General features: G+C 33.9%; 1 pseudogene across 1 annotated transcript; it reads left to right on the top strand.

Moving 5' to 3' along the window:
* Window positions 1–1,565: 1,565 nt before the first annotated feature.
* On the top strand, window positions 1,566–4,895 carry LOC143550266 (G-type lectin S-receptor-like serine/threonine-protein kinase At4g27290; annotated as a pseudogene). The gene is made up of 7 exons (XR_013138296.1): window positions 1,566–2,860; window positions 3,172–3,336; window positions 3,411–3,562; window positions 3,637–3,847; window positions 3,948–4,185; window positions 4,286–4,439; window positions 4,515–4,895. The product of XR_013138296.1 is annotated as a G-type lectin S-receptor-like serine/threonine-protein kinase At4g27290 (transcript).
* Window positions 4,896–13,385: the final 8,490 nt, after the last annotated feature.

The raw sequence follows: 13,385 nt of genomic DNA, 5'->3' as shown, positions 1-13,385 counted from the left end.
TTTTTTCAATACCCGAAAATAGGGTATTCAAATACCAGGTTTTAGAATACCCGGTTCTATACCCGACCCGAACCTGATGCATAGGGTATGGTTTTTAGAGACAATACCCGGACCCGAACCCAACCTGGTTATTGCCAATACCCGATTTTTCAATACCCGATCATACTCGAACCCGGGTATTTGAAAAACCCGATTTGAGCACCTCTAGGTATATCCACTTGCTTATAAATGTCAAACTAGATGATGTTGTAGTTAGATTTTAAAAAAAGAAAATCCGTCCACTTGCTTATAAATGTCAAACTAGACGATGTTATAGTTAGATTTTAAAAAATGAAAATCCGTTAAGAACAACTTTAGACGTATTGTATTTTAGTCATGCATGTTTAATGACGTTTCATGTTTTTTTTTGTTATATGACTTTGTTTGATTATCCTTTTTTTTCTTTTATCAAATGACCCAACCTAATTTAATGGTATGGTTAAACCGGTCCCAAAAAATTATATGCAGTTTGACCCGACCCAAACAACCGAACTGGTCCGAAAATTTTTTTATATAAACACAAAAAGTTTCCGACCCCTTGAGAAAATTTTCTAGATCCGCCACTGGTCGCGGGATAAACTTGAACAGGTGTTGGTAGGTTGGTTCGGGGGCTTCTGGAAATCGGAAATGGGTAGGAAGGAGTTGAACAGGTGTTGGTAGGTTTTTCGGCGATTTGCCAAACGTTTACTAAGGTCGCGGGATAAAGTTGAACAGGTGTTGGTAGGTTGCTTAGGGGGCTTCTGGAGATCGGAAATGGGTAGGAAGGAGTGGAGATGATGGTTGAGGGTACCAACGGGTAGTATGGTGGTAGACACGTTGCCGAAAAACAGTATCTCGTCGAAAAACCAGCAACTCATAGAATGTGGTGTTAAACAAAATTTTCATTTTAACCTTCCACTTTGCAGAATGACACTTTTTGCCTAAAACTAAATTGGTTAATTTAGAGTGGCACAGAAAAACAAGTGTTAGAGTGGTGGTGGTTAACTCGTTAGTTGGGAGTGGCGGTGACCAACATGTGATAGTTGGGGTTTTAAAAATCCAATAACCCGGTATTTAGTCCAAGTTTCGCTTGTGACAAAAATAAAGGGTTTTAGGTTGAGCTATGAGGTTTTCTCAAATATGGTGAGTTTCACTCTTAAAGATGAAATAAAGATTATCGGATGCGTTGGTGGAGTAATCCAAATTGTCTTTAAAAAAAGTTAACAAGAAATTCTGACAATTGGTTGTTGTGGGTCCTCTACCTAATGTGTAAACGTGGTCTTGACAAAATCATATCGCTCTCCACTAATATCGCCTCAGAGTGGACTGGCCGAAAAAGTCACGATTTACTTAAGTGGGAATGTGGAATATAAAAAGAGTTGAAAAGGAAGATAATTCAATTTCATTTGAAAAATGGGATAATCAAATGGAAATTGAAGGACGTTTCTTTACTAGGACAGGAGAAACTAGACAATGAAATGTTGCCTAATTAATGTTAGTCAATATAATATAATATAATATTATACCAATCAAATTTGGAGAAAGTTGATATGGCGCAAACCTTATTTTTACTCATTTCGATTACCTTCTTTCTAATGCTAACAACTTTTAGTTCATCATTGGACACCATAGCTACACATCAAAACTTCCTAGATGGTGACACCATTATTTCGGCGAAAGCAACATTCGAGCTAGGTTTCTTTAGCCCGGGCAGTTCCAAGAATCGGTACCTGGGGATATGGTATACCAACACAACACCTCTTGTGGTTGCATGGGTTGCTAACCGGGAAAAACCAGTTACTGATGCCTCAGGCTTAGTCAAATTGGACAGCCGTGGGATCCTGTCTCTTGTCAACGGTAGCGGCACCATCATTTGGTCATCCAACTCCTCTACATCTGACACAAATGTCAATCCTTTAGCACAACTCCTAGATACGGGCAATCTGATAGTTATGAAAGAAAATAGGACCAACATGAAAACTTTTATTTGGCAAAGTTTTGATTACCCTGGAGCTACCTACTTACCAGGAATGAAGTTGGGCAAGAACTTCATAACCGGAAGAGAAACGTATCTGACATCATGGAGGAGTGCAGAAGATCCTTCCCCTGGTGAGTATACAATCAGAAATTCAATGGTTATTGGTAGATATCTGCAAGCATATATCTGGAAAAGCTCTGTTATTCAATCAAGGATTGCCCCGGTTAATGGAAGAACGTGGGCTGGCCGCCCAACCTATAAGACTAACCCATCCTATATAGCTAAATATGATATAATTGTCAATGAAGACGAGATGTATTATGTCTTCACCTTTCAAAGCACATTTTTGTTGATACGGTCGATAATTACTCCTGATGGGAAGCAAGAGGTCTGGCATCTAAATAGGAAAACCCAGAAATGGACACAGGATCTCTACTTTCCGTCCGATAAATGCGACGGCTATGGAGTTTGTGGCCCATATGGAATCTGTAGTACTGTGGATTATAATTTGTGGGTGCTTGAAAGGGTTTGAACTAAAAAACCCACATGAAATGAGTGCTGATAATTGGAGTAGTGGTTGTAGACAAACTAGATCTTTGGATTGTGCGCCAGACGAGGGGTTTCTAAAATTCTTGAGCCTGAAATTGCCCGACACTCAGAATGCTGTGTATCATAGAAACATGAGCCTGCAAGAATGTGAGATAGCTTGCAAGATGAACTGCTCATGCACTGCCTATGCAAATCCTAATATGACTGAAGGCGCAGTTGGATGCTTGTTATGGTTGGGAGATTTGATTGACCTACGAGTGTACTCACAAAATGGGCAAGATCTTTATGTTAGACTTGCCGCCTCCGAATTATTAGGTAATCTAATACATTAATTAAGAAAATAGTGGCCTTCACTCAAAACGCGTAATGGTAAACACAATTATTATTTTCTATTTTTTTTTCTTTTTTTACATAAATGTGAGCGGGATTATGTGATTGGTTGAATTTGGTAGTGGCCCTACTAATTTTGCCCATGATCCCGTTAAAGGAGTGGCACCCAAAGCGGCTTAATTACACTATGGTGGTGATGAAGAGATTGGCACCCCCACATCTCCACTACACTTGCTTATATTGTTGTAGTCCAGATTTGATATGTTTGTTTTTTTTTACCTTTGTAAATTTTACAGTCAATACGCCAACGTCAGTTAATGGCGGATTCCGCTCAAGATTCACAAGAAAGAAACGAGTCATTATTATTATTATCACAATCTCAACGTCAGCAGGGTTGGCTGTGATATTAGCACTCTGCATTTTGAGTAAGAGAAAGAGAAAACCAGGCGCAGAACAAGAAGGCAAGTGAAACTGATCTAATTAATAATTTACAATCAGATTTTGGAAATAAATTTTTAAAAACATACTTGTGCAACAGTAAATGTCCGTAATGAGAATCACAAAAGTAGCAGCAACAAGGGAAGCATAGAGTTGTCGGTTTTTAGTTTATCAACAATTTGTAGGGCAACCAATAAGTTCTCTATCGACAACAAGCTTGGAGAAGGTGGGTTTGGTCCAGTGTACAAGGTAACGGGGTATGGCGATTAACATCAACGCTCATGCGTGTAAAAACTGAGTCTAATAATGTTAAAATCATCCAGGGTGTGCTAGAAGAAGGACAAGAGATTGCTATAAAGCGCCTTTCAAAGTCATCTAAACAAGGGCTTGAAGAATTCAAGAATGAAGTTATATGCATTGCTAAACTTCAGCATAGAAATCTTGTGAAGCTCTTGGGATACTGCATTCAAGGCGAGGAGACAATGTTGGTTTATGAATACATGCCTAATAAAAGTCTGGACTGGTTTATATTTGGTTCGGCTCTCTATCAAATGCATAAAAGTCATTTATACAGTAGAGAAAGAATACAATTTTATAATAATATATATAAATTAAGCTTACTCGTATTAATCAGATGATATAAGGAAGTCGTTACTTAACTGGCCACAACATTTCCACATTATCCATGGGATTGCTCGAGGTCTGCTTTATCTTCATCAAGATTCCCGACTTAGAGTTGTACACAGGGATTTGAAAGCAGGCAATATTTTGCTCGATCATGACATGAATCCAAAAATATCAGACTTTGGTTTGGCTAGAATGTTTGAAGGAGATGAGAGTGAAGCAAATACCAAGAATGTGGTGGGAACTTTGTAAGGATCCCTCAACTTTGTTTTTTTTATTACATTTTACATATGTATTTTGTCTACTTTAATCATTTGTATGATGGTGTCATAAATACTTTTTGCACAGGGGCTACATATCTCCAGAGTATGCAGCAAATGGTTTGTTCTCGATCAAATCTGATATTTTTAGCTACGGAGTTCTAGTGTTGGAGATTGTGAGTGGAAAGAAAAATACAGGCTTTGTTGACGATAACGACCATGATGTTAACCTTCTTGGACATGTAAGTGTTTGAATATATATGATCATATCATTAGTGAATTGAACTAATCTGTGTTGGTTACTTGAAATGATTTAGGCTTGGAGACTTCACAGCGAAGGTAAGTCTGTTGATCTAATTGACACAACATTAGGTGAGTCGTGGTCTATTCATGAAGTGTTGCGATCAATACACATTGGTTTATTATGTGTGCAACAACGTGCGGAAGACAGGCCCACCACAGCAGCTGTGGTTGCAATGTTGGCCGGTGAGGGATCACTACTTTCGCCAAAAAAACCTGCTTTTTTTATTCAAGGAAGTGAAAATGATTCTGTTTCAATTCGCCCATCATCAATTAATGGAGTGACAGTAAGCCAGATAGATGGTAGATAATGATGCAAAATGGAAGATGAAATATTTAGCCAAAATTATATCGGGGATTTATCCTTCGGTCAATTTCCAGAGTAGCACGGTACATACATTTAGGTTGGAGATCTGTGTAATCATGTTTCAGGTTGCCTTTCTATGTGCAGCATTATAAGCAATGTAACATGTTTTGGATTGCAAATCACTTTATCATACCAATTTCATGAACCCACTATCCAATTTTGTTGAATCTTCCTATTTGATCTCCTATATTATCATTCATTGGTCTCTTTGATTTCTTGTGATTCATTTGATGCCTCTGCAACACCCAAAGAATGGTTCACATCATAGCATCTAGGCCCCATTTACTTTCATTCTGTTATTTGAGCTTATGTAGGATTGCAACACCCCAATTTATAACATATATCTTTAAACAGCTTGCGAAAAATAGACTCAATACTTATTTTTAAACATAAAGAACTCCATTCACAATACCACCAAATATAATATTACCTCGACATTTAACCAATATAATACTTCTGACACACCAACCCCATGTTATTTATAAAATTTTGGCATGACCCGTTTGTAATATAAACCCCCCTTACGAAACGTAAACCTGCTATGGCACCCAACGAAACCAATACAAAAGTGACCCAAACATAGGTGGACACTCCGACTCTTAATAAATCAACATGGAACTTATACTCCAAAACACTAATGCAGCCGCAATGTAAAAAAGAAAGATTTTACAAAACGACTATACAAAATCATGCACCGCACCAAGTCCATGCCCCCATCCCGTTGGCTCGATCCATTGACTTGATCACTAAAGCCTTTCAAAGTTTCACCATTCAAAATTATCACATGACATCGCTCAACGATTAGTCAACTCATAATTCAATATTTCTATGATATTATCCCTGGACAACATATATATACACATAACTATGTGATTATCATCCAACCCAAATATATGGAAATGGCTTATTTATTCACTTATCTTTTAAGTCAGGTTTACTCTAAGATAAATGCCTCCAATTAATTCCCCAATAAGATATGCAATCCAAGCCTTTATACCTGCATATCACCACCACCACAACTAATTAGATGAACTAAAGTGAGGATTCACATTCTACATACAATTATACAAATATGATTCATATATATATATATAAACTCGAAGCATGTCAAACTTCACCCCCGAGGCACGACTCTCACATCGGTTTAAAACTCCATTTTAAACATCCATGTTCCCTTACGTTTCCCGACCTGACACTGGGTCATTTCACCTATGATATCTCTATTGATACGAATGAAAAACACTACAAAACACCATTAGTAGGTTAATTCGCACCATAAAGATTAAACAACATAGTACACCAACATTAACTGTATGTCACACCACAACCCATCCAGTTAACGTACAACTTATTATTACCCTCATCACACACTCTTATTAACTTTGTAACATTCACCCACCTTTGGTTTGCAAATCACCTTAAAAACACCACATATGGTAACGTATATTTAAACCAAGTTACAAACTTGTGAAACCATGATTGCATCAAACACCAAAACTTAACCAAAATCCCACAGTTTATTTTATTCTAAATCAAGCCATACCTCATCCCCAAATCATGTAAAGAGTTTTGGTCACCTTGAAGTTTAAAACCATATAAAAGAGACCCCCATCGACGTCTCGGGTAATCCCCAATAATTTTATAAATATAATAAAACTCCTGTTTCAAAACAGCCTTGCGTGGTTGTAGAAAATCAAAGTTTTCACCCACTAACTGTAGGTATTTCACCTCAACTAAAAGTTATTAGTAAAGTAGACTTAACTACCTTTTCGTCAATATATCATACGCCTCGAATGGACATCCAGTTAATTTATTATGAATATTTCAAAACCGGATGAATTATGGAATATGCTAAATTTCCAGCATTTGTATCACCCGAACCTTTATCAATTTGCACCATTTCTTTATAGGTTCAACCCCCAAACACCGTCAAAATAAGACATTGTTTGGTTAAACCATGCACAATTTATTATTATCAAACACCTTAACCATAAGAATCTCAGTTCATTATTAGGTCTATTCTAAGCAAACCCAAATTCGAGTCACTCACCTTTTCCTATAGGAATGTGTTTGCCTTATTACTCAATTGACCCGTTGGCTTCCAAGCTATGCCATGCCTATCTCGACAACAAGTCAATCTCTTAATCAATTTGAGCATACATCACTCACTGACACTAATTAGGCATATCATAACCTCATGCCCACTGATTTAACTCTTAAAACAAATTACGACACACAAGTAAAATAAGACTCATACACAGTTTCACTATTTTATTAGTTTAGACATTTCATCGAACACCTTGTAGGCATGAACTATAATCCACTATCCACACATTTGAAACTAACTCTTATCCATGACAAAAGTTACATTCAATTATTATAGCATACAACTTACTGTTTTGTCCTCAAAATCGATAATCACAAACCCAAAATTCACAGGTTTGAAGCCATAAAAGTCAAGATAGAATAGAAATTGCATACCTGTAACCCTAGAGATGTATGGAAACTAACAAAATCACCCTTTAATTAATCCCTCGAACTCGAGACATAGGTGAACTTCGTCTCTACTCTGCTCCAAGACACCAGGAGCATCGACCCTGCTTATAATTTGATAGATCCTTTTTTTTTCCTCAAATACCGTAGTTTAGTCCTGATAATATTTTGGGTTAAGTTTAAAAAATGTTTATAAGCTTATGAGCTTATTTAATAAACTATTTTGAAAAGCTAGAATTTGAGGCTTTTGAAAACTATTTTTTAACTACTTTAAAAGGTTAAAATAAGAAAGTTTTTTATGATTATCAAACACTTTAAACTTATTGGCTTTTTAAAAATACCAATAAGTCAATAAATATTTTTCAAACCCAATTCCAGACATGCTAAAAATAGGTGTAGTGTAGGGATGAGCGTTTTCGGTACGACTACCGATTGGTACCAGTACAGATTTGGTACCGGCGGTGCCAAATTTTAAGTTTTCGGTATTTTTCGAATTTTGCATGAAATACCGGTATGTACCAGTACCGAACTGATACCAGAGTCAAACCGAATATTTCGGTACCGGTACCAAGTATTTACCATTTCGAGATCAGGATTTTCGGAATCAATACCGGTACCATCCCGAGTTCATCCCTAATGTAGTGGATGAAGCCCGTTCTAATTATTAACTCATTATTATTTTTATTTTTTTTCATTTTTTAAGAAGAATAAAAACAAATAAAATTTTGTTAAATAAATAAATAAATAATTGGATTATAATCTTTTAGTATGAATTTTGAAATACATAGGCTAATTCTTTTGCCAAAACCCACTACAAAATAAATGGTACTAGGCCCATTTTACTATATTTACTCAACTGATCATTAAACAAACACGAGGGTTTTGTAGCCACTTTTCTTCTTCAACCTCTCGTCAGAAAACATGGGGTGTAGGGGTGCATTCATCCAATTCATTTCTATTCTTCATTTCCTGAAATCATTTTCTTTATTTATCAAAAAAATAAATAAACAACCAATCATCTTCCACTTTGCCCCCCCCCCCCCCTCCGGTGCTCTGTGGGGAGCGCCCTCCCCCTTCATGGCACACATAGCGTCCCGGGAGAGGTGTTCCTGGTGCTATGAGGCGCCTTGGGGGTGGGAAGCGCCCCAATGCACATGGTCTTATAACTATCAATCAATATACACGCATATTCCCAAGACACACTTAGGTGCATTCACATGAGTCGAGCTTGAGCTTTTATTCACTCACTACTCGTCGAGCTTAGGCTTAGCTCAGCTCATTCACACCACTACTTTTGACATAAGGAGTGGATAAAGGTTAAAATGATCATTATACACATAATCACAAAAATATAATAGTGATAATAATAATTACTTTTTTAATAGTGTTTGAATCCACTCCTCAATACCTGAGATGGGATGTTAACCGTCCATACTGATTTTGACGCTCGAGGCTTGACTCACCCAAGAACACCATCAATGAGGAAACTCACCACTATGGGAAAACCCCCTTAGTCAGCTTAAGAACTTGAGACCATAGTCACATAGTTCGTGGTACGATCCGGTACAGGAATGTGGAACGGGATCGCAATTCGCTATATATCTAAAATTCTGTACGACGGGGGTAGGAGCATTTCGGATCCATCCGGTATGATGTACCATATAATGTGGTACGATGCATGTAATTTTTCAAAAATTATATATATATATATATATATATATATATATATATATGGGAATCTTAACGTGCAAATGAAATTAACGTGCTAAATGTGAGAATCAAGTATAGTAATTATATATACAAGTAGATGAATTATGTAATTACTCTATGATGTAATTACATAATTACTCTATTTGTATATATAATTATTCCACTTAATTCTCACGTTTAGCACGTTAATTTTATTTCTATTTTACCAGTTAGGATACCAAATATAAACTAGTGAATATGGAGGGGGTTAAATGTTAATATACCCAAACTTAATTAAATTGTAACAACTCGGAATTTAAATTATTATTATTATTATTATTATTATATTTATCGTTACCCGACCACTCTTATGTTCGGAAATTTTATCAAGAGAATATCGCGTCGATCGAGTTATTATTATTTTATTATTAATTTTTTTTGTTATATTATTTGATATATGTAAATAACTTTCATTTATGTGCATTTTTAACCCCAAGCTATACTTTAACCCATCTTTGCATCCACACTCATAGTAGAAGTACTATTTCGCAAAATCTGATTAATATTATACTAAACCCTTTAAACCAACCCGTATATAATATCCATTTCGTAAACCCGTAACCCGTTTGTGTAAGTTGCACCTTAACGTTTGTCTGTAATCTAAATTGATTTGCGCATATCGTGATTCTTACCAAATCGGCCACACTGACGTTTTGAATTAGGAAAACATGATCTTATAATATACGAATTTCTTATATTACGAACGGACTTAAACTCGTGAACAAAAATACATTATTTCGATCATTATAATTCAATTAATGGCGGCTGCACAATCCTTATAACCTCAAGATCATTAACCCTAAACTTAATTTCACATTACAAGTTGGCTGATAGGAGTTCTGGATCGCGTTCAGGCCATAAGGTCTCTGTTCATCGTTTACCATAAGAACATCATCGAATCTGGTAATTGATTAATGTATCTTGATAGTCTTAACCCCAATTTCAATAACCCTAATATTAATTTAACGAATCATTAGCAATTTGATCGATTTCAGTTTTAGGGTTCATACATATATAAACGTATTTAATCAGTTATATTTTTAATTATTGTATTTCATTGATCGATTTCAGTTTTAGGGTTCACATATATAAACGTATTTAATCAGTCTTAGGTGTGTATGTTAATCCCATTGTTTGAAACCTGGACAGGACCGAACCGGCCGGGCGGACCGGTCCGACTGTGACCCGCTATGCATCCAGTCTGGTCATGCCATACAACCCATATTCTAAAAAATCGGCCGGGTTTAACGGTTTGCGGTCCGGCCGGTACCAGTGAACAGCCGGTTTAAACGGTAAAACCTTAAATTTGGCCAAAATCGTCCCTAATTAGCCTTAATCCAATTAACTAATGTATGTGTTTTTAGTAAAAGTGTATGAAAACATGCATAACTTTAAACCAAGTATATGTAAATCCTTTAATAAGATGGATAATAAACCTATTCTAAGGTATTTGAAGACATCAAAGTACATGTCATGTTTAGAGAAAAAAGTTTATAACTATTTGTTGTAAATCAAATCTTTATTGTTTGAATAATGAAAATCTTATCAATTGTTTTGAATTTTGTTATGTGTTACCAAATCTAGCTATTTTAGGTATATATCAAATCACATTAAGTGATTCTTTCTTGGAATTCATCCAGATGTGTGAGTTTAGAAAAACTTTTTAAAAGAATGAGTAGTTCTCATCAACTATATGTCAACCATTTTTATAACATGGATAATAAACCTATTCTAAGGTGTGTGAATACATCAAAGTAAGTGTCATGTTTAGAAAAATCAAGTTTTTAACTATTTTGTTGTAAAATCAAATATTTATTGTTTGAATAAAAATCTTATAGACTATTTTAAAAAAGTTAACAATATGAAAATACGAAAAATAAATGTTATTTTCTAGTTTTAAAAAGTAGTTGGAATCCGAGTTTTGTAATACATATTAAATAAATTATTGTTTTGTTTTGCTATAGAACACTAAATGAGGGTGAAAAAAAAAGATATGTCTTGTAAATATACGGTATGAAATTCATCTAAATTTTTTGACTTTTGTTATGTGTAACCATATCTAACTATTTTAGCTATGTATAAAATCCCATTAACTAATGTATGTGTTTTTAGTAAAAGTGTATGAAAACATGCATAACTTTAAACCAACTATATGTAAAGCCTTATATAACATGGATAATAAACCTATTCTAAGGTATTTGAAGACATCAAAGTACGTGTCATGTTTAGAGAATAAATTTTATAACTATTTTGTTGTAAATCAAATCTTTATTGTTTGAATAATGAAATCTTATCAATCGTTTTGAATTTTGTTATGTGTTACAAAATATAGCTATTTTAGGTATGTATCAAATCTCATGAAGTGATGTCTTTCTTGGAATTCGTCCAGATGTGTGAATTTAAAAAAACTTTTTGAAAGAATGAGTAGTTCTCATCAACTATATGTCAACCCTTTTTGTAACATGGATAATAAACCTATTCTAAGGTGTGTGAAGACATCAAAGTAAGTGTCATGTTTAGAGAATCAAGTTTTTAACTATTCTGTTGTAAAATCAAATCTTTATTGTTTGAATAAAAATCTTATAAACTATTTTAAAAAAGTTAACAATATGAAATACGAAAACATAAATTTTATTTTCTAGTTTTAAAAGGTAGTTGGAATCCGACTTTTGTAATACATATTAAAAAATTATTGTTTTGTCTTGCTAGAGAATACTAAATGAGAGTGAAAAAAAAATATATGTCTTGTAAAATACGGTATGAAATTCTTCTAAATTGTTTGGCTTTTGTTATGTGTAATCATATCTAACTATTTTAGCTATGTATAAAATCTCATTAACTAATGTATGTGTTTTTAGTAAAAGCGTATGAAAACATGCATAACTTTAAACCAACTATATGTAAAGCCTTTTATAACATGGATAATAAACCTATTCTAAGGTATTTGAAGACATCAAAGTACGTGTCATGTCTAGAAAATAAAGTTTATAACTAATTTATTGTAAATCAAATCTTTTATTGTTTGAATAATGAAATCTTATAAATTGTTTTGAATTTTGTTATGTGTTACCAAATATAGCTATTTTAGGTATCTATCCAATCCCATGAAGTGATGTCTTTCTTGGAATTCGTCCAGATGTGTGATTTTAGAAAAACTTTTTGAAAGAATGAGTAGGTCTCATCAACTATATGTCAACCCTTTTTATAACATGGATAATAAACCTATTCTAAGGTGTTTGAAGATATCAAAGTAAGTGTCGTGTTTAGAGAATCAAGTTTTTAACTATTTTGTTGTAAAATCAAATCTTTATTGTTTGAATAATGAAATCTTATCAATTGTTTTGAATTTTGTTATGTGTTACCAAATCTAACTATTTTAGGTATGTATTCAATCCCATGAAGTTATGTCTTTCTTGGAATTCGTCCAGATGTGTAATTTTAGAAAATGTTTTTGAAAGAATGAGTAGTTCTCATCAACTATATGTTAACCCTTTTTATAACATGGATAATAAACCTATTCTAAGGTGTGTGAAGACATCAAAGTAAGTGTCATGTTTAAAGAATTAAGTTTTTAACTATTTTGTTGTAAAATCAAATCTTTATTGTTTGAATAAAAATCTTATAAACTATTTTAAAAAAGTTAACAATATGAAAATACGAAAAATAAATGTTATTTTATAGTTTTAAAAAGTAGTTGGAATCCGAGTTTTGTAATACATATTAAATAAATTATTGTTTTGTCTTGCTATAGAACACTAAATGAGGGTGAAAAAAAAGATATGTCTTGTAAATATACGGTATGAAATTCATCTAAATTGTTTGACTTTTTGTTATGTGTAACCATATCTAACTATTTTAGCTATGTATAAAATCCCATTAACTAATGTATGTGTTTTTAGTAAAAGTGTATGAAAACATGTATAACTTTAAACCAACTATATGTAAAGCCTTATATAACATGGATAATAAACCTATTCTAAGGTATTTGAAGACATCAAAGTAGGTGTCATGTCTAGAAAATAAAGTTTATAACTAATTTGTTGTAAATCAAATATTTTTATTGTTTGAATAATGAAATCTTATAAATTGTTTTGAATTTTGTTATGTGTTACCAAATATAGCTATTTTAGGTATCTATCTAATCCCATGAAGTGATGTCTTTCTTGGAATTCGTCCAGATGTGTGATTTTAGAAAAACTGTTTGAAAGAATGAGTAGGTCTCATCAACTATATGTCAACCCTTTTTATAACATGGATAATAAACCTATTCTAAGGTGTT

The sequence above is a fragment of the Bidens hawaiensis genome, unplaced genomic scaffold (assembly GCF_021521415.1).
Source record: "Bidens hawaiensis isolate Kalapana, Puna unplaced genomic scaffold, B.hawaiensis_p1.1 tig00000978_1, whole genome shotgun sequence".
NCBI lineage: Eukaryota > Viridiplantae > Streptophyta > Magnoliopsida > Asterales > Asteraceae > Bidens > Bidens hawaiensis.
This window is presented reverse-complemented; position numbering and strand designations above follow the sequence as displayed.